This window comes from Myxine glutinosa, chromosome 14 (assembly GCF_964187855.1).
Source record: "Myxine glutinosa chromosome 14, kmMyxGlut1.1, whole genome shotgun sequence".
Lineage (NCBI taxonomy): Eukaryota > Metazoa > Chordata > Myxini > Myxiniformes > Myxinidae > Myxine > Myxine glutinosa.
In genome coordinates, this window is record NC_136274.1 from 52,142,043 (window position 1) to 52,165,912 (window position 23,870).

Consider the following 23,870-nt stretch of genomic DNA (forward strand, 5'->3'; position numbering starts at 1 on the left):
GGCAGTGTCCATATGTTTTATACCTCTCCCACTGCCCCCTTCCCACGCCCCCCCCCCCCAAAGCCCTCGCCCTCTCTCAGATCTCTCGATGTCTCCATGTCTCTCGGTCCCTGCTCTCAAATGTTGTGTTTGTGTCCTTCCCCCTCTCTCCCCATCTTGTCTACCGCTCCCTATGTTATATGTTTTATGTGTCGGTTTGTCTTTCTGTGTGATTAATGTTCGCTCTTTCACGAGCCTCGATATTGTATACAAAAAAAAAAAAAAAAAAAAAAAAAAAAAAAATGGTTTTTTTGATAATGGCAACAGTAATTTGCATAAAAATGGTATGTGGGACATTTTTTCAGCTTGGAGCCATAGCTAGTCATTTTCTACACATTTTTTCCAATCTAGAAACACTGATTAGAAGTATATCTCCGGGGGGTGCAGGAGGACCTAGTCTTCCTACTAGACTCCTTACTTGCATCCTAACTCTCCTCATCTTTATTGCATTTGAGTCCTTTTGTCTGTCTGTCTGTTTGTCCACACAGAAAAAATATGATTTTCTCTGAAACCGTTGGTCTGATTGACAGGAAATTTTCACCATAGATGCACCTCTATATGTACAATTTTTAATGATAATTATGACGTCATAGGTCACGTGGTATGGGCGCCACATTGGAAAAACCAAGAACTTTGCACCTCCATATCTCTGAAAGCGCTGCATAGAAAACATTGAGACATGCCTCATTGGAAAGAACTCTCCATGTGGAATAAGATATGTTAATGATGATGTCGTAGGTACCTCCATTATGACGTCATAATTCTACAAGTACAAAACTTCAACCGATCAAGATGAAATTTATTGAGCATTATCTAGGGATAAATTGGTGGGAAAAAAATAATGATGACGTGATCAGTAACGTGGTTTGGCCGCCATATTTGTTTTAACGAACACCAAAGCCTTAAGAACCACGAAAAACATATCCTGGCGAGGGTCTGCAAACTCTGATTGCTCTTTCTTGTTACTCTTTGAGTCTCAGGCGATGCCCTCTGGTCCTATCACTGTCTATTTTGCTGAAGAACTCTTCTGCACTTATTTTGTCTTTATCCTTCATGATCTCAAAACATCTCCATCATATCTCCTCGTAATCACCTCCTTTCTAATGTATAAAGTCCTCTCTTCTTCAGCCGTTCCTGATAGCTGAGTCTACATAGCCCCAAAATCAATCCAGTAGCTCTGCACAACCCTCTCTCTGATAGCTACGTCCTTCATCTCCTCAGATGTGGTGGCCAAAGCTGTACACCATATTCCAGATAAGGTCTCAATAAATTCCTAGACACTGTTAACACTACCTCCTTTGATTTATAATTTATCCCCTTGTGAATACAACCTAAAAAACCCGATTAGCTTTACTTACCTGGCACTGTGCTGTCTGCTTACCTACAGTATCTATTATCACCCACAGATCCTTCTGTGTGACAAAATAGGTTTTTAGATCCAGGTGTCGGATTTATCGGTTGCAATGATTCACGAGTAGTTAACGCCCATTGTCCGTTGATGCAATGCTGATCAATGGATCGTCTTCCCCATCAGTGCTACGTTTGGATGTAGCATCTATATTCTTTTCCATTACGTAGATAGCAGGGTGTCTCCGCTTGACGTCGTCCCGGTTGACATTGTGTCATTATAATGTCAATACTAATCAGATACCAGGCTTCACAGAACATCGTGATTATTACTTGCAAAATCTAAGATTTTTCAAGTATATTGGTCGGTTCCGTTTGTGGTTCTGTCTGTTTGTCTGTCTGTCTGTCTGTTTGTCTGTCTGTCTGTTTGTCACCGGCCTACAGGTCACAATTCTAAACCGATCGTCACGAAACTTCACCACATTGTATAAGTCGTCCCAATTGAGAAGCCTATTGATTTTGAGGTCAAAGGTCATCTGGAGGTCAAATTTCTTAAATCGCCATTTTAAATGCGATTGACTTGAAAATTGAATAGCATTTGTATATCAAGTCACTAAATTGGGAAACATACTATTTTTGAGGTCAAAAGGTCAAAGGTCAACTTAAGGTCAAATTTTAAAAATCATCAATTTTCATCTAAAAAGCCGTCAATTCTCAACCGATTGACTTGAAAATTGAACAGCATTTGCATATCGAGCCACTAAATTGGGAAACATACTATTTTTGAGGTCAAAAGGTCAAAGGTCAACTCAAGGTCAAATTTTTAAAATCATCAATTTTCATCTAAAAAGCCGTCAATGCTCAACCGATTGACTTGAAAATTGAACAGCATTTGCATATCGAGTCACTAAATTTGGAAAGATACTATTTTTTTTAGGTCAAAAGGTCAAAGGTGAACTCAAGGTCAAACTTCCGAAAACATCACTTTTTATCTGAAAAACTGACAATTTGTCAAAACTGACAAAACTGTCTGAAAAACTGTCAAAAAAAACAAAAACAAAATTTCATCCGATTGACTTGAAAATTGAACATCATTTGCAAGGTGTCACTCAATAGGGAAACCAACTATTTTTGAGGTCAAAAGGTCAAAGGTCAACTCAAGGTCAACCTTCCAAAATCATCATTTTTCATCTGAAAATTCGTCACTTTTCTTCCTATTGACCCGAGCTTTGATCAAGATTGTCAATTTTATTCTTGATGAAATGGACAAATTGCTGTATCAATGGAATTTTTTTTCTTCGGGAGGGGGGGGGCGTATTTTGCAAGTATTGTGCTCCGCATGACGTCTTCTTGTTTCCTTATTATTATGATGCTATTACGTCATCGGTTACAGTGATGTCATGGAAAATCTTCGGTTCTACTGATATTTATAAAGAAAAGAACAGGCAGAGCAGCAAGCAGTCAACCATTGATGTTTTTTTTCGGAAGGGAGGAAAATGGTCATCTCAACGACCAGTAGAGGCCTTCACCTCACAGCAAGGGGGAGAACCCTCCGGATCTCAGTGACTCGCCACCCTCCCACTCACCACCATCCATCAATAGATTGTTTTATTGTACTAAAGGGTGATGTTTTGCAGTTCATATTACATTTATTTGCAGTACTGTATTACAATGTACAATGCTCAATGCAGAATATATAAACATTGAATAGTGTGTGAATTTATTTAAATGTAATGCATTAAATGTTGACCAAGGAACTTAACTCCCCCTCCCTTATTTATATGAATTATTATGAAATAAATTGATTCATTTAATGTTGCTTCACATAACGTTGTGTTTTCAGTAATATACCCATGACATTAACCGAGGACCAAGTGTACTGCGATCAAATAATTGTGCGAATTTAGTCATAAAAACTGTCCGCAGCTCTCAGTATTGGCTGGTGTCCTCTAATTTGAGCTGCGCAAAGGAGAGTTGTCCGAACATCCCTGGGAGATACTAAATTGCTTGATGTGTCTTCATCTGATCTGCATGTGTGTATCATGGTATGTGGGGACAATACGTCGGCACTTCATTCCTGTACTACCACTGTCACTTTTATCACTTCCACTCAGGGAATCACTACCAGTACTACCCATACATCTACAGCTACCACCAGCGTCCATTCTGCTTGATATTTTCAAACTATTAAATAAATGTACTGAGATCTGAAGACAGAATAAATTGAGTACAGTATTAGTGATGGTGGATGAGGGAAAAGTATGATTGATTAATTTAAATGAATCAAGTAAATTTTACAGATGCAAACATGTTAAAAAAGGACATGTGCCAGTTATTTCGTTATTTTACAGCAGAAAACAATCTTCGAATGTTATCATGACACATGTAGAATTGCAAAATACATGTATTATTTATTTATTTAATGTCTCCTTAAGGATGCAGGTCTGTTCAGTCCTCTATGTTCAGATTCTGGAGGAGTGAAAAAATGTATTCCACGATTAGATTAATAATATTGTTACGTGGTCCTCCCAGTGACTACCTGGTCTCGGTGACCCCCGGACCGTGGGAGGCACCCCGCCAGAAAGATATATGATTTATACGCTTTCGTAACGCAATCAATATGAATTCCAGTCAATAAGAAACCCCACACCAAGGATCCAGAGTAATCAATAATATATTCCCCCAAGGAATCAACAACCATCAACAATCAATCACTAAGATGGCCATCTTACATATGTGTCCCCCCCTGTCCCCACTCACGACCACTTGGGCCACTGTCCCTCACAATGTCTCTCTTCTCCGCACACGGGCGGTGAAACGAACCCCGGGCGGACGTGCTCCAAACGTGCACGTCTCGTACCGGGGACAGCTGCTGCAGCGCACACCTCCTTGCCACGCAACGGGGCAAAACCAAGCGCGGCTTGCAACGCGCGCGAGGCCCAAGGTGCGACCCGTACGCGTCCTTGTAGACGGTGAGGCGAACTGTGCCGGACGCTGGGTTCCGTGCACGAACCCACGGCAACTTGACGTGTCAAGGGGTAAGTACCCCGCGCCGGTAACTCCTTTTGTCAGACGGGCTTTCAAACGCAGCATCCTCCACGCTGCTCAATATCGATCCCAACTCTCGTCGGAGCTCGGCGAGGAAGAGGAAGAAGATCGTCGCTCCTCCAGGACCTCGTGTCTTTTCTTCTTCCGTTTCCGGTCTCCTTTTTCCCAGAAGGGCTCCTGACCCTTTAATCACAACAACCGTTACTCGACTACACATTGATAAGCAAAGACCTGAATAGTAATTCACATAAATCCGTAACACTCCCCCCCTTCAAGAAAGAAAGTTTGAACCCAGCGAAAACTTTCTTTGCCGGCCAACTTGGATAAACAAACCAGATAACTCACCCCCCCCAAATCATCAGTTCCCCCCGGGCACAGTCATCACTTAAAAATAAAGCAACAAAATTTCACACAATCCCCTAGATTAATTCCCTCTGGACCAAGCGTCAACCACTTCTAGTTTCTCTTGAATGACGGTTAAGAGGTGGTGACCAAAGCCCCCAAATTTAAACCTCTCTATAGCACTTTTTCGGGAGGCCCAGCGGAGTATTCCCTACATGGACGCCTTAAGGAATGTCTAGTTCACGGTTAGTCCGGGGAGGAAAGTTCATTACATGGATGCCTTTAAGAACATGGAGTTCACGGTTAGTCCATGCAGGAGCCCCGGCTCGGCGGCTCCACCGTATATAGGGCTTCAACTTATCCAGACTCCTACCAGTTACGGTGGGACCCCTTGTCCCAGCCGTTACCTGACTGGCGGTCTCCTTCTCGGCCAGTGCTCTGACATTCATTCTTTCGGGAGGTGCCGTAACTCTGGGAGCCTCCATAGTAATATCGGCTGCTGCCCACACCAAAACTACCGCCAAGTGGTCCTCTTCTGTAGACCTCTCGACGCCTACGAAATGCCTTCCCTACTGTTATGGTCCGACCTTCCAAATCCTTACCATTCCAATTCTTCTCTGCCTCCCTGGCGTCTCTTGTGCTTGCAAACGTGACAAAGCCGAACCCTCTTGACCGTTGCGTTTCCCTGTCTTTTACCACCCGCACTTCCACCAGCGGCCCATATCTGTTGAAGACAGAGGTCAGAACTTCTTCCTCTGTGTTGAAGTTCAGTCCCCCTACAAATAACTTGGAACTTTTGTCGCCATCCCGAGCTGGTGTGGTGTTATTTTCCCTGCTGTGCTCTTTACCAACCCTCGGGTTACCATAAATTTGCCCCCCGGCCAAATCATTCCCGATAATCACAGATACTCCCTCTACAGGAAGCGTGGCTTGTAAACCGACGGTGACCGGTCCTGACACCAAATCGGATTCCAAATGGATGACATGAAGTGGGGCACTAACACAGCCTTCGATCCCTTGTAACCGAACACTATCACCAGTTGCGGTACTCTTTGATAATGGCAAAATGCCTTCAAGCATTAAGGATTGATGGGCTCCTGTGTCCCTCAAAACCCTAACCGGTCTTGGGTTAGTGAAGTCTCCCTTGAGTGAGACCAACCCCTCATAAATAAATGGTTGGTAACTCTTCTGTGGGCGATTTCTTACGCTTGCCATCGCATTCGGAGTGGTAATAGTCAGACTCCGCTCTGGGTTTACCCTTTTCATGAGGTAACAACTGGACATCAAGTGTCCAGGTTTCTTGCAAAAAGCGCAAGTAGGCCCGGAGGAAAAACTCGTGGTCTGCCTCGGGCCCCCCGAAAAACAAGTTTGTCTTGGGCCCGTAGCCCCCTGATTTCGAACAGTTCGGGTATCAGCGTTGTCCCCATATTCATCTCGAGGCCGCCGCCATGTATTGTCGTTCTCCGCACCTGCTGTTCCACACCTCCCCTGCGGAGATCTAGGCGAGGAGTTAGGTTCGTGGACCCCTATCCGGTGTGTTAAGGCATAATCATCTGCCATGGTGGCTGCGTCCCACAACTTCGGTACTTTCTTTTCCTGCAGGTACACTTTGATGTCCTCGTGGACACACTGTTGAAATTCCTCCACCAGCATCAGGTCACGCAATGCTTCGAAGTCGTTCCCGACTCCTTTTGACTCACACCACCGATCAAACATATTTTCTTTCACTCTAGCAAACTCCACATGGGTCTCACTCTCCCTCTTCCTGGCATTCCTGAATTTTTGCCGGTAAGCTTCCGGAACCAACTCATAGGCTTTGAGGATGTGCTTCTTCAATACCTCATAATCTGCACATTGGTCCATTGGTCGCGCCGAATAAATCTCTTGAGCTTTACCCACCAGCACACTTTGCACTAGTATGGTCCAGGCCTCCTCCGGCCAGTTTAACTGTCGAGCCACTTTCTCAAAGTGTGGAAAAAATTGAGTGACTTCCTTTTCACTGAAGGGTGGAACCAGCCTCACATGTCTGCCCACCTCCCAGGTGTTCTGGCTAGGTGTCGACCCCGTCAGCAAGGGTGGTACCTCTCCCCGTTCTCTCATTAAATCCAGCTCCTTGAATTTAATCTCTTGCTGAAGCGCCAGATCACGTTCCTTCAACTCCCTTTCGGCTTTTCTCTCCTCTGCTTCGAGTTCCCTGGCAGCTCTCCTCTCCTCTGCTTTTCTCCCTTCTAACCTTTCCTGGAGTTCTCGTTCCACTCTCCTTTCCGCTGCTTGTTTCTCTTCTCTCCTCTCTTCTGCTTTCCTTTCTTCTTCTGCTCTTTCCTTTTCTGCTTTCCTTTCTTCTTCTGCTCTTTCCTTTTCTGCTTTCCTTTCTTCTTCTTTTAACCTTTCCTGGAGTTCTCGTTCCACTCTCCTTTCCTCTGCTTGTTTCTCTTCTCTCCTCTCTTCTGCTTTCCTTTCCTCTTCTGCTCTTTCCTTTTCTGCTTTCCTTTCCTCTTCTGCTCTTTCCTTTTCTGCTTTCCTTTCTTATTCTTTGATCCGTTCCTGGCTCCGTAATTGCAACTCCAGTTTCCGGAGCTCAACGTCTTCTGGTTCTTCGGGTAGCCACTCCCAGGCTAACTCGTCCCATGTTCCTAATCCCACCATAGATTGTATCACCGTGGTCTGCAACTCTGCCTTCTTCAAATTAGTTCTGACCTCCAAGTTAAAATGTTTGGCCAATTTCAAGAGGTCCGACTTTAGTAACGCTTGGAACTGTGCCTCACTCGGGGTTACCGCAAAGTTCTGTGCCACAAACGCCATGGTGCCTATCGTTAACACCTGTTAACCTTCACCCAAGACTTTACCCCAATTTCCCAAAAATTTACCAATTAATACTTAATTAATAAATTTTAATTAATAAAAATATTATTATATTATTTTATACAATTTTAGATCCCAGACGTAGACCCAATTGCGAATCCGCAAATCGTAATTTGGACGAGCCCCCAATTCTGTTACATGGTCCTCCCGGTGACTACCTGGTCTCGGTGACCCCCGGACCATGGGAGGCACCCCGCCAGAAAGATATATGATTTATACGCTTTCGTAATGCAATCAATATGAATTCCAGTCAATAAGAAACCCCACACCAAGGATCCAGAGTAATCAATAATATATTCCCCCAAGGAATCAACAACCATCAACAATCAACAATCAATCACTAAGATGGCCATCTTACATATGTGTCCCCCCCTGTCCCCACTCACGACCACTTGGGCCACTGTCCCTCACAATGTCTCTCTTCTCCGCACACGGGCGGTGAAACGCACACGGGCGGACGTGCTCCAAACGTGCACGTCTCGTACCGGGGACAGCTGCTGCAGCGCACACCTCCTTGCCACGCAACGGGGCAAAACCAAGCGCGGCTTGCAACGCGCGCGAGGCCCAAGGTGCGACCTGTACGCGTCCTTGTAGACGGTGAGGTGAACTGTGCCGGACGCTGGGTTCCGTGCACGAACCCACGGCAACTTGACGTGTCAAGGGGTAAGTACCCCGCACCGGTAACTCCTTTTGTCAGACGGGCTTTCAAACGCAGCGTCCTCCACGCTGCTCAATATCGATCCCAACTGTCGTCGGAGCTCGGCGAGGAAGAGGAAGAAGATCGTCGCTCCTCCAGGACCTCGTGTCTTTTCTTCTTCCGTTTCCGGTCTCCTTTTTCCCAGAAGGGCTCCTGACCCTTTAATCACAACAACCGTTACTCGACTACACATTGATAAGCAAAGACCTGAATAGTAATTCACATAAATCCACATAAATCCGTAACAATATATATATATATATATATATATATATATATATATATATATATATATATATATATATATATATATATATATATTGTTACGGTCCGCGGATTGGATGTTATTTACCGAGCGGAGGTAACCGCGGCCGAATAGTTGTTCCCCGTTTCTTCCCGACTCACCCGATTCACCCAGACGTTGGCCAAATCGCGCTATGCTAAATCAATGATGGAAAGGACACGACGACTGGGAAAGATGAAACGACACCAGAGGGTACAGTTCTCAAGACCTCCGGAGGAGGGTATAATTACAGTGGTGGAGAAAAGGGGGTAGATTACAAGGCAGAGTGAGGTAAAGACAAAGAAGAGATGGGCACTTAAATACAGTCTTATCAATGCCCGGACAGACCACGGACAAACGGACAAGGTAGACTCACACGGGGATTGATGGTGGGAATGGGCAGGTCGGTCGATGGCACAATGTGCACCTTGGCTCGGGGACAGGATAAGCACGGTTCAAAGATGCAGGGAGGTCTCGCAGCGCTCGGAGGTGGTCTTGCTTGCTCCAAGCTCGGCGCGCATCTGACGTCACCTCCCTCTCACTGCGCATGCTCAACGGGGAGTGACACGCCCTCGGCTGGTTGGTTCCGCCCCAATTGGGGCCGGTCCGCCGCTTCCATTGGGTGCGGGGGCTACCGGGCTCCGCCCTTGACGAGGAGCCGACAGGGAGCCCCTGTTTGGTAACCCCGTCGAGCACATGTCCGATGGCGGCTCGTTGGGAAGGCCTGGTGCCCTCCCACCACTCCTACCAACCAAGCCGGAGTGAGGACGCGCACTCCCTGCGCTCGTTGTTGTTGTTGTTGTTGTTGTTGTTGCTGAACTGTGAGGAAGAGCTGCGGGGAGGTATTGGGAGGTCCTAAACTTCCTAACGGTGCCATACAATCACATTCTGGTGCAACGAAGGGTCAGAATTAATGGAAACGAATCCTTAACTGACATAGACTAAGAATAACTAGCAAGATGTCCTATAGTTGTCTTACATGAGATGCGGTGGACCTGGATGCGACATTTAATGGGGGAAATAGGGGGAGGTCGGGTCTACAGAGTGTTGTTTACAGAAAATGGGACTAGGGAATGGGGGATTGGGGATAGTTGGGAAGTATTGAGGAAATAGGGGAATATTTACAAGCAGATATGGATGGATGCAAATTCCATATCCGCAACACTGCACCCTTCTCGACCTCGGGGCGTCCCGACCCGATAAATTTTTACCTACTTTAGTGTGGCACTCAGATGTAGTTCCCTCTACTATTAACTCAACCCTGAGTGCGACAGTTTTACAGATGTTCACAAATGAGTAAATATGTCCCCCTGCGACGTTGCACCCTTCTCCTAACAGAAACACACCCACAGGATAACCGAATCGCGGAAAGCATCCTCAAACTAAACATACAGCCTGTAGGGAGCATCATTTATACAAGACTACACTGATATTTACACTACGATCCAGGACCTGTTCTTTGAGGAACACATGCAGATGTTATGCAAAGGGAGAGCACGCATGCCAGCATCGATACACCAACCCACGAGTGCCCTGTGGCCCTACGGCCTTTAATAATGTGCAGAGCACCCCTTCCAAGCACCAAAAGCACCACCCCCTTATGCACAGTCAGCACCATCCGGTGCACCAATAAAGTGTTCAATAACAATGCACAATCAAGTGTCCATGGTCACCGGTGGTGTCGCAGCCGGCCGATGTTCTGCCGCTGGTCTTGCCTTCATGGAGTGCACTTGGCCTTCTGGCTTCTTTAGAAATAAAGAAAGGCACCAACCGCGTCCATTTCTGAATTGTGGCCGTCAGGGGGGCCAACTAAAAGTGGTTCACCTGTATGGCATAGGTGCCACGTTGACCCAGAGGTCCATCAACGGGTGGTGCTTGACCGCAAAAGAACTGCAGTCCATTGTGGGCAGCCACAAAAACTGCGGTCCATATGGTGTATCGATCCAGGCAGCAAGCAGCGGAAGTACAGGCCCACAACTGCGGAGCCAGCACCTCTCTCTCCTCTCTCTGCCCCAAAGCCAGATCCTCGGAGGTGGGAGACAAAAGAAGACAGGTGAGTAAGGTGGTAAGGGCGCAAAAGTGCATGCAATATAAGATAATGCACACTGGGGGCACATGGGAACCAGGTGAGACAGGTACGTTCCTACCGTACGCCCCCCCCCCCCCCACCAGGTAACCTACATTGCCCCTCCCTTACCCCTTACTGTATCCACAAAACACAACACTACCCATAAACATCTACTTTACACATCAACAAACGTCCCTACTGTCTTCCCCGTTCCTCCCATAAACCAAATTCATCTTCTCTCCCTCCTAACCAATCAAATTTGCCATTTCCAACTCTCATCAAAATTTGCCATCTCCAACTCAACATCAAAATTTGCCATCACCAATTCATCATCAGTCCCTCCTAAGGAGGGAGAGATGGAATCACCCCAATGTCTCATCCACGTCGTGATGCGTCTCACAAATCCAAACAGCAATTCTCATCTCCTGCAACACAAAACAAAGAAAACACAGGTGTGGAGTCAACATCATCACCTCAGGTAAGTGGCTGCGTATGGTGCGACAGGTTCATCAATCCTAACTATTTCCTAAATGACTTTAACAACTTTACATTACCCGGGGTCTTTCCCCTGCCAAACCATTGGCCCTCATTACTCTATGTGGTTCGAAGAACCAAAATCCCATTGACCATCTGTGGTGCACACCATCAATTTGGGTCTCACTCCCCGATTCAACACTCGGTGCTCCCGCACAATTTCGGTGGCTGGGTCGTGTGACGCTCCCAGCTGGTCCGCCCACCTGCACACCTCCACCACTGTTGTTGCCTACCGAGCTCACCTGCTCCTCACCATAACCTAAACTAACTGGGGAAGGCCCTCTCGCACTCTCACCCCCTCGGTGCCCTCTCTGGCACGGGCTGCCCGATCCACACCCGGGATCCTCAGGCACCCACTGACACTAACGGCTCCCAGAGCCCACCTGCGGCCTCACCTGGCTGACATCTAACAGTGGCGGAGTGCCCAACCATTCACACTCATACTAACAGGCCACACGACCAGCCAATTTCACCACACCAATGCACCCATCCACAATACCATTCTGCAACCGCACCACAAATGCCAATATCCAACCACAATTTACCTATACCTTCTAACTACTCTTTAAACTACCCTCCCCGGGTACTCGTGAAAGGGGTCCACTCTTCCCCCATCCACACCTTCGCACCATGCACACCTCTCCGTACCACTTACTCCAACTCTCTCCACACCACTCATTCTCTGCTCCATATATTCCACACACCTGTACTTGCACACCTGTGCTCTCATACTTGGTGCCGCCTGCACCCTTCTCTCCCCCAAGCGCATTCACGCTGATCCACAACACTCACTACTCACCATGACACTCATCCGCAATGCTCTCTCATTCATCACTTGTACACTCACACACACCTCGGAGCATTGCCTCACCGATGCCTCATTTGAAGCTGCTCACCAGCACTTCCATTCACACTGCATCATCTGCTCTGTCTACTCCCTTCTAAAACTCGCGCTCCTCCGTCTTCCCTTACACTCAGCGCTCCCACGTCATTATCAAACACAAAGCTACTACGTCCCCACTACAGGTACCAAGTCTCTTACTTAAATCTTGTCACCTATAGTCACCTCTAGTCCCTATCATTATATCCTAACCCACCCGGGCTAGTTTTAACTGCCATACACCCCATAATCTATAGCGCATTTGCCCCGATTTGTGAGGGATGACAGAGTTGCCATCCCACCACATCGGGCATCTCCCACTACCAATTTTGCACATCAAATTTCAACAAATCAAAAATTTGCCAATCACTACGCATCATCTGCCAATCATTACTGCCAATCCTTTGCCAATCATCAAATTTTGCCTTTTTCTAATTTTGGGTCCAAAACACTAACCTCATCACCCGTCTACTTACTAGATCCTCTCGGTGCGCCAATTCACTTCTAAAGCTCGGCTTCGTACAGCCGAGCAATGAATGCGGGTTCTTTGGTGCCGGTGGCTGGATGCGTCCGACACTCGGTGCAGGGAAGGACGCTTACCCGGGCCGAGATCCCACGCACCACCTCGGCACGGTGCCATCCCATGGCCCGATCTCGACCTGCCGGAACGCCTCAACAAAAAGGGGTCGCCATGACGACCCTTGCTATCGGGTTGCCCGCTCCGCTTAATGGAGCACGGACGCGGCCGTTCAAAGCGCGGCCCGGCGTGGATCGCGTACGGCGGTTCTTTCGAAACCGCCGTGGTTCGGATCCCCGCTGGTCCTCGCGGCACGCGAAGCTGCCCGACGCGCACCGAGGGCCCGATTCGGCTATAAGTCGCTCTAACCTCTAACCCGGTTACCGTCGATGCCTCACCTGCATGCTTACACCCAGCAGCCCGTTCCTTGCTCATACATCCAGCTGTTTCCATGCTCCTCGTCATTGCACCTTCTCTTCCACCCCCAGGTACACTCATTCCGCTCACAGACATGGTCACACACCTGACCACCAAACACCTTGGCACACATTCGTCGCTCGCACACCTCACCAACACACCTCTTCGCACCCCCTCCTCGGTCACCTCCTCTGTGACAATCACAGGTGTGCTCTCACTCGCACACCCAACCACGTGCCTCACTACCAATTCCAGCATGCATTCCCACACACGCTCTACCCTTCCAGGTGTGCATCCTTCCATTCCAGGTGTACATCCTCTCTCACCTGTCACAACCAACTCACACTCCGTGTCACTCTCACTACTTTCACCACCACTCTTGACAGCGCACTCACCCTTACTCTCGACAGCGCACTCTTTCCTCATGCCCCTGTCCGTTACACACCTTTCTCGTGCACACTCTTGCGCACACTCTCCCGTCACCGGACCCTCTCGCTCGCACCCTCGTTCCATACACTCCGGACCAGCCATACACCTCACTCTTGGCCTCTCACGAACATCCGGGTCCATCTCGACCCCCAAGCTGATTAAATCACCTGGCGCATCATACGCACGACCATATTGGTCACCACTTACACCGGGTCCTCTTTCTCTTCGCTTCTCCTCCATCACCTGCGAATCCCTCATCCGGTTAATGAGCACATCATCACGATCCGAACACAGACTTTGGACAAATTCTTTTACTTCCTGTTTTATCTCTTTCTTATCCCCTCTCCGTCGCTTCTTAATTTCGCTCACCCCTTCTTCCACTTCTTCTAATTTCTGCTTCACCTCTTTTATTTCCTGGTGCGTCTCCTCAAGTTCGTCCTCTGAGGCTACCTTGACCGTTTCTATGTGCGTCCTCACCTGCCGGTCCTTCATCTCCATTACCTCTGTCACCTCGTCCAACCTCGTTGTCAGTCCCTCACGTACCATCTGACATTGCCTCTGTGTCGCTATCAAGTCATTTTTTATGTCGTTTTGTGTCGCTTTTAACCCTCCTAGTACCGCAGTGTTCCTTTGAACCTGCTCCGTTAGTTCTTTTTGTCCCTCCGTCAGCTGTTCCACTCCCAGCGTCAACTCCTCTATACCACCTTGCAATTTTACAGTCCCCTTTCTCACCTCCTTCTCCATGCGCTCCTCACAGTGCCTCACCTCCTCGCGCACTCCTCCGACCTCCTCACTCACACCTCTTCTGATCTCCCCTCCCATCACTTGCATCTCCTGCCCAGATGCCACCGTCATCTGCTCCATTTCCTCCCTGTGAGCATCCAATTTAGTTTCTACCCCCATTCTGACCCCCTCTCTGCTGCCCCATTTGTTTAACTTCCCTTTCCGCTTGGTCCCTCATGTCCCTCAATTTGCCTTCCATACTGTTTTCTAACCCCTCTAACCCCTTTTTCATCCCTTCCATTTGATTCTCTTGAGCGGCCATTCTGTTTTCTACCCCCGTTAACCCCTCCTGTATTTCCCCTAATCTATTGTCTAATCCCTCTATTCTACTCCCTAACCCTCCGATCTGGGCCCCCATGTCCTCCCTCAATTTCTCGCTATTGGACCCCATCCTTTGTTCTAACCGTTCGCTATTCTGGGCCAACAGGGCCCCTATTTGCGCCATGAGGACTTGCATGTCCATCGGCGGCACGGGTACAGCTACCGCAATCTCCTGCGCGGCGCCGACCTGTTGGTCGCGCTCCTCTTCCCCATGCCTAGCGCCGCCATTTTGCGAACCTGCCGCCCTCACTGCTTCGCTCTCCTCATGTCCCTCAATTTGGTCCTGGATCGACCCTGCCTCACTCTCCTCTACCGGAACCCAGCCGTCTTGATCTCCCATAGCGCGACTTTCAAAATTCGGGTTTTTGTAAAACAAAAGCAATTTCGGTACTTTATAATTTTGACCAAATTTTGTCTAGCTGTTTTTAAAATTTGGTTCGGGCCTTGTATCTCACCCCCCGACACCAATTTGTTACGGTCCGCGGATTGGATGTTATTTACCGAGCGGAGGTAACCGCGGCCGAACAGTTGTTCCCCGTTTCTTCCCGACTCACCCAGACGTTGGCCAAATCGCGCTATGCTAAATCAATGATGGAAAGGACACGACGACTGGGAAAGATGAAACGACACCAGAGGGTACAGTTCTCAAGACCTCCGGAGGAGGGTATAATTACAGTGGTGGAGAAAAGGGGGTAGATTACAAGGCAGAGTGAGGTAAAGACACAGAAGAGATGGGCACTTAAATACAGTCTTATCAATGCCCGGACAGACCACGGACAAACGGACAAGGTAGACTCACACGGGGATTGATGGTGGGAATGGGCAGGTCGGTCGATGGCACAATGTGCACCTTGGCTCGGGGACAGGATAAGCACGGTTCAAAGATGCAGGGAGGTCTCACAGCGCTCGGAGGTGGTCTTGCTTGCTCCAAGCTCGGTGCGCATCTGACGTCACCTCCCTCTCACTGCGCATGCTCAACGGGGAGTGACACGCCCTCGGCTGGTTGGTTCCGCCCCAATTGGGGCCGGTCCGCCGCTTCCATTGGGTGCGGGGGTTACCGGGCTCCGCCCTTGACGAGGAGCCGACAGGGAGCCCCTGTTTGGTAACCCCGTCGAGCACATGTCCGATGGCGGCTCGTTGGGAAGGCCTGGTGCCCTCCCACCACTCCTACCAACCAAGCCGGAGTGAGGACGCGCACTCCCCACGCTCGTTGTTGTTGTTGTTGTTGTTGCTGAACTGTGAGGAAGAGCTGCGGGGAGGTATTGGGAGGTCCTAAACTTCCTAACGGTGCCATACAATCACATTCTGGTGCAACGAAGGGTCAGAATTAATGGAAACGAATCCTTAACTGACATAGACTAAGAATAACTAGCAAGATGTCCTATAGTTGTCTTACATGAGATGCGGTGGACCTGGATGCGACATTTAATGGGGGAAATAGGGGGAGGTCGGGTCTACAGAGTGTTGTTTACAGAAAATGGGACTAGGGAATGGGGGATTGGGGAGAGTTGGGAAGTATTGAGGAAATAGGGGAATATTTACAAGCGGATATGGATGGATGCGAATCCCATATCCGCAACAATATATATATATATATATATATATACATATATATATATATATATATATATATATATATATATATATATATATATATATATATATACAGACTTGGCATTTAATATGGAATTTTTTTTTTGTGGGGGTGAACTTACTTTTCCAGATGACTTAGAACCAAAAGTTCATTGGAATTATGTTGAAATTATTCTAGATTTTGTTAATGTGACCTTTAAAAGAAACAAAAACCACATTTGACATTTCGAAGCAAATAAATTGATCCTTGAAAGTGATGTAAACTGATATCGAACTCAATTCACGGACAGTACTGTGTTAAACCTCTCTACGTTTTCCAGAAGTATCTCTTTATTTTGCACATTAGCCAAAAAAAATTTCAACAAAAACAAGAGCTAAATTATGACTGGGATTATGGACAGTAAAATTACAGTTCAGTACTTCGTGTAACCCCCACAAGCATTCAGGAGAGCACGTACACGTTGAGGCATGCTGTTCACGAGATTTGTCAAGGTTTGGACAGGAATCGCTTGCCATGCCGTGACAATATCCTGCTGCAATTCATGCACAGAGGCGGCTGCTGGTCCAAGTTGTTGATTTGACGCGTTAATTCTGCCCACAAGTTCTCTATCGGATTCATATCCGGGACATGGCAGGCCACTCCATATGCTCTACACCACGGTCAGCAAGAAAGTGTTGGATCATACGAGCATGATGAGGCTGTGCATTGTCATCTTGGAAGACAAAGTTTCCTCGAAAGGCTGCACGAGCAAATGGAAGCAATGTTTCTTCCAGAATGACCCTGTACTTGAACTGGTTCAGGTTTCTATTCAGAACAACCAGGTCAGTTTTGCCCCCTGCATGAAAAGCAGCCCAAACGGTCACCCCACCACCTCCAGCTTGGACTCTTGGCACTATACAATCTTCGTTGTGGGCTTCATGCACTTGTCTGCGCACTCGGACGCAGCCATCTTGACGATAGACCAGAAATCTAGACTCGTCACTGAAGGTCACGTGATTCCAGTGTCCTGGCTGCCATTGATGGTGCTCTCTGGCCCATTGCAATCGGCGCTGGCTGTGTTGTCTGGTCAGGCATGGCTTTCTCAGGGGATGCCTGGCACGATAGCCTGCTTAAACCAGTCGTTGGTTGACTAGCCTTCTGGATACAGGCACATTTGTCAGTTGCTGCCACTCAGCCCTAAGCCGATTAGCTGACTTGGTACGGCCATTGCAGACTAACCGGTGCAGCTGGCGATCATCTCTCCTTGTGGTTCTGCGTGGACGTCCTGGCCCCGGTATTGGAGTAGGGACACCCCTCTGAGCATTTCGTTTCAGGATCTTTGACACCTGACCTTGAGTGATGCCATAGTGCCGAGCAATAGCACGCTGTTTCATGCCAGAATTTCGTAAAGCCACCACTCCATGACAAACAGCATTGTCAAGTTGACGGACCATTTCCAGAGGAAGCGGCAATAACTTTTGTAGACGTGCAGCAGTTGTTTTCCACTAATACAGAACGCAACAACCCTTATATACCCGATTGTGAAGCCAATCGTCAAATGTACCTGTCCTTACATTTTGTCACGCCACCTGTGATATAATCCTGTTATTGACTTCTTGCTGCGAAAGACAATCAGTGACATGGTTCTTTCAACAAAGACATCACCGAAGGGTAAAAGATACTCACCAAATTGATATACTGAGTTCAGAAAGTAAACCCAAGTCAAGAAAGAAAAAATTCCATATTAAATGCCATGTCTGTATGTACATACATATATATATATATATATATATATATATATATATATGTATATATATATATATATGTATATATATATATATATACTAGCAGAAGTACCCGGCATTGCCGGGCGGGGGAGGGGAGGGGGAGGGGAGGGGAGGGGAACGGGGGGGGGGGGGGGAGCAAGCCCCTTGGCAAAGCGAGCGATTTTTTTTTTCATAGCGTCATAACGTTCATAGCGTTTCATAGCGTCATAGCAATTTTTTTTTCATAGCGTCATAGCGTTCATAGCGTCATATCGTTCATAGCGTCATAGCGTTTCATAGCGTCATAGCGATTTTTTTTTTCAGAGCGTCATAGCGTCATAGCGTCATCGCGTTTCATAGCGTCATAGCGATTTTTTTTTTCATAGCGTCATAGCGTCATCACGTGATCGCTCTGTGCGAATCAGCGCCCACCTGCTCTGATTCCGTTGATTCCGTGCGCTGAAATGCGCTGAGGTAAATATGAATAAAAAATATGGATCGTCAAATATTTTGAGTTCGGCCATGTTCGTCCCACGCTCAATGGCCATGTCTATGTCAAATATCAAGCACGTAAGCCTCTCCGTTTAGGAGTCTATCGGTAACATTACACACACACACACACACACACACACACACACACACACACACACACACACACACACACACACACACACACACACACACACACACACACACACACACACACACACACACACACTGTTATATATATATAGATATATTTATATATATACAAATATATTAAAAATGAATAAATATAGTTAATGTGCAACTGTAAAACTCGTTTCGAGGGTATACAAAATTAAAAACAAAAATCACACAAGCACCATTTTTTCTTGACAATTTGGATATATTAGCCAATTTGCATGTCGACATGATTTCACTTCTGTGCTAAAAGTCAAATGGAAGAGCCTTTTTTTTGCTTGGTGAGATGGACAGACAGAAATCTGAACAAAAAGGAAAACATTTTATATTAGGATTTAGGCCAACACATAAAAAGCCACCAGATTGACAAGGCTATCCCACACACACACACACATATATATATATATATATATATATATATATATATATATATATATATATATATATATATATATATATATATATACATATATATATATATACATATATATATATATATATATATATATACATATATATATATATATATATATATATATTGTTGCGGATCTCCGACGTCGGCCTTCCCCTTATCAAGGGGGGATTAATCCCCTTGTCCTTTTACTAGCCGACGCGATCCCGAAGTTATCACGTTCCTTCCGGTCGGTGTTAAATAGGGTTGTTGGTCGAATTAGTCCTATTACCTAAGTACTAACACCGACTGTGAAGCAAGGAAATAACTCCCACCCGAACCACGGCGTTAGTGGACACGCCGAGCGAAGCGAGCCGCGATTCGGGCCGTTAACAAGGACTAGATCCGATTCTAAGCTGTTCCTAATCGTGCCACGCTTACCCAATTGAGAAATGACTAGGACGATCGAAGTAGGAAGAAACCAGGAAGAACAAGGTAATTTATTAACAATTTGTACAATTAGAAGAGGAAAAGAAAGAATGTACAAGAAAGAGGAAGAAAAAGGACACAGGGCAGCCTTATTCAGTCTAAACTTATTCCCTGGACTCGGGCCCGCTCGCTCTCAGACTCGGTCTCAGACTCAGACTCACGTGGGGATGCAGATGGTCGGGTTGAGGGTCCGGCGATGGCGTTCACAGCTCGTCCGGTCTCTGACTTGTATCGTGCAGAAGGAAGGATACGGTGGCGTTGGCACGTCTCCGCGTGGCGTTGGCGCGAGCGGACAATTATATTGGGGAAATGGTAAGCTGGGCTATCGGCGACTTCGTGGCTCTTGGCCGCATATGTAAGAGGATTTACGGGCATTTGGATGTTTGCGCACCGCACGCCCAAGCCAAATTCTCAACCAGTGATCCCCGACAAACCCTTCACAATGGCGCGTTCCTCCAACAAATGTCCTTCAACGCCAATCGTACAAGTTCTTTGGCACAACGCGCTCGCCCCCTCAAGCCCTTCTCATAAATGCCGTGGAACGTAACTGAGGTGGGGGCTTTGCGCGAAGGGTTTTATTGCCACGCCCAGCGAACTCTCTGGAGCCTCTAGCCACACCCTATCAGGCGCTCTCACTCGAGCCCTGGTTGGCTGGTAAGGGCTTACCGGCTCCGCCTTGATGGCTGCTTGACGTGGCCGCACCTCCACCCTTGCGCTCCGCTCCCTTTTCGGGCCTTACCTCGTGGCCTTTGGGCTGGTTTGAGTGGAAGCCCAGTGAGGTTGCGAAGGCTGCTGGCAGCCTAAAGGGCGAGGACGATTACAGACTGGCTAGCGCTTAATGGCGTCGATGGAAGGGAGGCTGCAAAATGGACGGGTGGGGGCCTACTCTTATTTGTTCTACACAACGCAGATGCAACTATTGGGAATGGCCTTATCTAAATACATGTTAAGAAATAACTACCGTCCTAAGGTGACCTACATGTTGCATGTGGCCTATCTATGGGCAACCTTTAACCTTTAATGATGTTACCTGTGCTGGGTTCTCAAAACCACAACAATATATACAGGGTCCGTCAGGGAGGTGTGACGATTTTCAGAAAACTCGTACACAGTTATTTTTAGTCGAATTTCTATATTTTTTTTTTGTAAAGACTACATATATAATGCCATGTAATACACTGTAACAAAGACATTTTAAAAATGTAATTCATGTTTGAAAAATGACATCATCTAAATGGCGGCCGTTCTTGTCCAAGCATTCTTGCAGACGTGCGGAAAGGTTGTCCATATACCTTTCAACCATGGCAAGTGGAATAGCTCGAATTTCTCTGGTGATGGCATCTGGAAGTGTCTCAAGAGTGCGTGGTTTTTCAATGTAAACCTTAGCTTTCAGGTAACCCCATAAAAAATAGTCACAGGGTGAAAGATCGGGCGATCGAGGGGGCCACTCCACATCCCCACGGATGGAAATGAGGTGCCCTGGAAAATGTTCTCTTAATAAGGCCATTGATTCTCTTGAGGTATGGCAAGTAGCCCCATCTTTCTGAAACCAAACTGTAGGGAGGTCAATGCGACGTCGTCTCAATTCAGGCAGTAAGAACTCGCGCAACATCGTAACATAACGTTGTGAGTTGACTGTCACAGTGCGTCCGCCTTCCTTGAAAAAATAAGGCCCAATTATCCCGAATCGGACTATTCCGGCCCACACAGTGACTCGCTCGCAGTGCAGGGGTCTTTGATGGAGTTCTCGTGGATTTGTTGCTGACCAATATCGGGAATTTTGTACGCGTGATAATGAAGGTCCAAGTGCAAAATTCGACGAACTGATCTGTCTGACATCCGTAGAGCGCGAGCGTGCCGTACCGCTGACCGACGAGGGCTGGCCTCCTCAGCTTGTCGAACCCTTTCGATGTTTTCCGGGGTCCTAACGGTTCGATCACCTCCCCAAGCTGCTCCCGGCCTCACAGATCCAGTTGTCCTGAAGTTTTTTACCCACTTCAATATTGTGTTTCGAGACGGAACGGCGCCACGTCGACCAACATTGAAGTGAGTACGAAATCTGTGCTGTGTAAGCACCACCGAACTACCCGTTTGAATAAACGTCTCAACAACAAAGACGCGATGTTCAATCGTCCACAGCTCCATGGCTACTGAAATGGCGCCTAACAACGAGTAACCAACAGCCATCACGCATGCGCTAGACCCCCCACTTGCATCGTTATACCCAATTCAAACATGAATTACATTTTTAAAATGTCTTTGTTACAGTGTATTAAATGGCATTATATATGTAATCTTAAAAAAAAAAAAAATTGAAATTCGACTAAAAATAACTATGTACGAGTTTTCTGAAAATCGTCACACCTCCCAGCCGGACCCTGTATATAACTGTGAGAAATAGTAGAAACTCCACAGTACGAGCAGGGCGTCTCATTTGCATTAAATAAATAATCGGGAGATTAAATCAGACGCGAACGTAGCTTCAGGACGGTCAATCTTTAATTCTCGACAAGCTTTCGACCAACAAAGGTCTTCTTCTTAGTCTACAGAAACAACAGGCATGTATATCAGACAAGTATGATTGTATTATCATATCATATCATATCAATATTATCATATCATATCATAACATATCAAGTATGTATCACCACATTATCGAGTGTATCTGTCTGCATGCCGCAAAGCACTAGATACACGACAAGTCCCAATACCACCTACTCAAGACCTTATGCGCCTATTAGAACTGACACTCAAACTGAATAATTTCCAATTCAACGGACGACATTACATTCAAACTCAAGGTACCGCTATGGGTACCCCTGTTGCACCATCGTACGCTAACATCTTCATGGGAACGATAGAGGCCAAGATCAATGCACAACCTCATCACGGCATCCTGGAAAAATTCTGGGTACGTTATATTGATGACATCCAGTTCATCTGGTCAAAATCCCCCCGTAGTCTCACACAATTCCAAAATGAATTAAATTTGATTCATCCGACCATCAAGTTTACATTCGACAGCTCACAGTCCGAAGTTCACTTTCTAGACACATTTCTTTCTTTCTAGACAACAGAACTATACACCAAACCAACAGATACTCACTCTTACCTTCTCCCTTCTTCATCTCATCCTAAACATACAATTGCAAGCATACCATACAGTCAAGCACTCAGAGTAAGACGCATTTGCTCAACAAAAATGGCAGAAGAAACTTCTCTCTGCCAATTAAAAACACACTTCATTGCAAGAAACTATGACCCTCACTCTGTGAAAGAAGCAATAAACCGAGCAAAACGCATACCGAGAGCAGACCTTCTGATTTACAAACCCAAACCTGCAACTAACCGTGTCCCACTGGTAACCACCTACTCTCCTACCTCATCCGAATTGCCAAGTATTCTGAATAAGGCCCTTCCTCTCCTCCATCAATCAGAAACACTCGGCACCACATTTCCTCAACCTCCACTAACATCATTTCGACGTGGTCGGACACTCAGGGACCTCTTGGTAAAAGCAAAGCACCCACAGCCCCACAACAAAGAAACTAGGATCCCTGGCTTCTATGAATGCACAGCAAACAAATGTATTGTTGTGGATATGAGAATGTTTTTTTATTTTGTTGTTGTGGTAAAAGGTTGTTGTAAAAGGTTGTTGTAAAATATCACCCCTCCTCCCTCCGTTTGTGGTTGTATAAAGGTCAAAGGGCGTTCCCGTAGTTAGTCCATAAAACATACATGCAGGACACGATATATCTTTTTTGGACAGTTATATCCTTATTATGTGTATTAGTGTAAGGCTGTGTCTTCCATTAATTGAAATACTCCATTGCACCAGTGAAAGAGAATAGATCCCCTTTCCTTCCCATCCCCAAAATCTCCCTTTCCTTCCCATCCCGAAAACCTCCATTTCCATATTACATCCCCTCTCGTCATTGCTGAGCCCTCAATTCACAATCACCTCCCCTCCAATAACCGCCATTGACCATGTGCTTTGAGTCGGAGAAGAAGGGCGTGTCTCCACCTCGTCAGAGGGGAGGAGGGGCGTGCCCGCCCGTCGTCATCCAGGGCGGAGCCCGAGGGTCGCGCGACCAACCAGGGCCGAGGTGAGCGCCCCGATGGGCGTGTCCAAAGCGCCGGCGGCGTAATCGCTGGAGGCGCTATAAAAGGCGCAAAACGGAAGTGAGTAGAGAGTTGGTCACAAGGAGTTGGTCTGAGTCGATTGCCAGAGGAGGGTCAGTGGTTGCGTTGGTTGCGGTGGTAAGGAGTCGGTGGTCAGTTGGTTGCGGTGAGGAGTCGGTGGTGAAGAGTGAGAGAAACAAGAAAGAGTTGAGGGTTTGGACCAGACGAGTGGGACAAGGCCTGGCAAAGCACGCGACGTACACGGCAGCCAAAACAGCAGCGTGGGGCCTGGCCTGAAC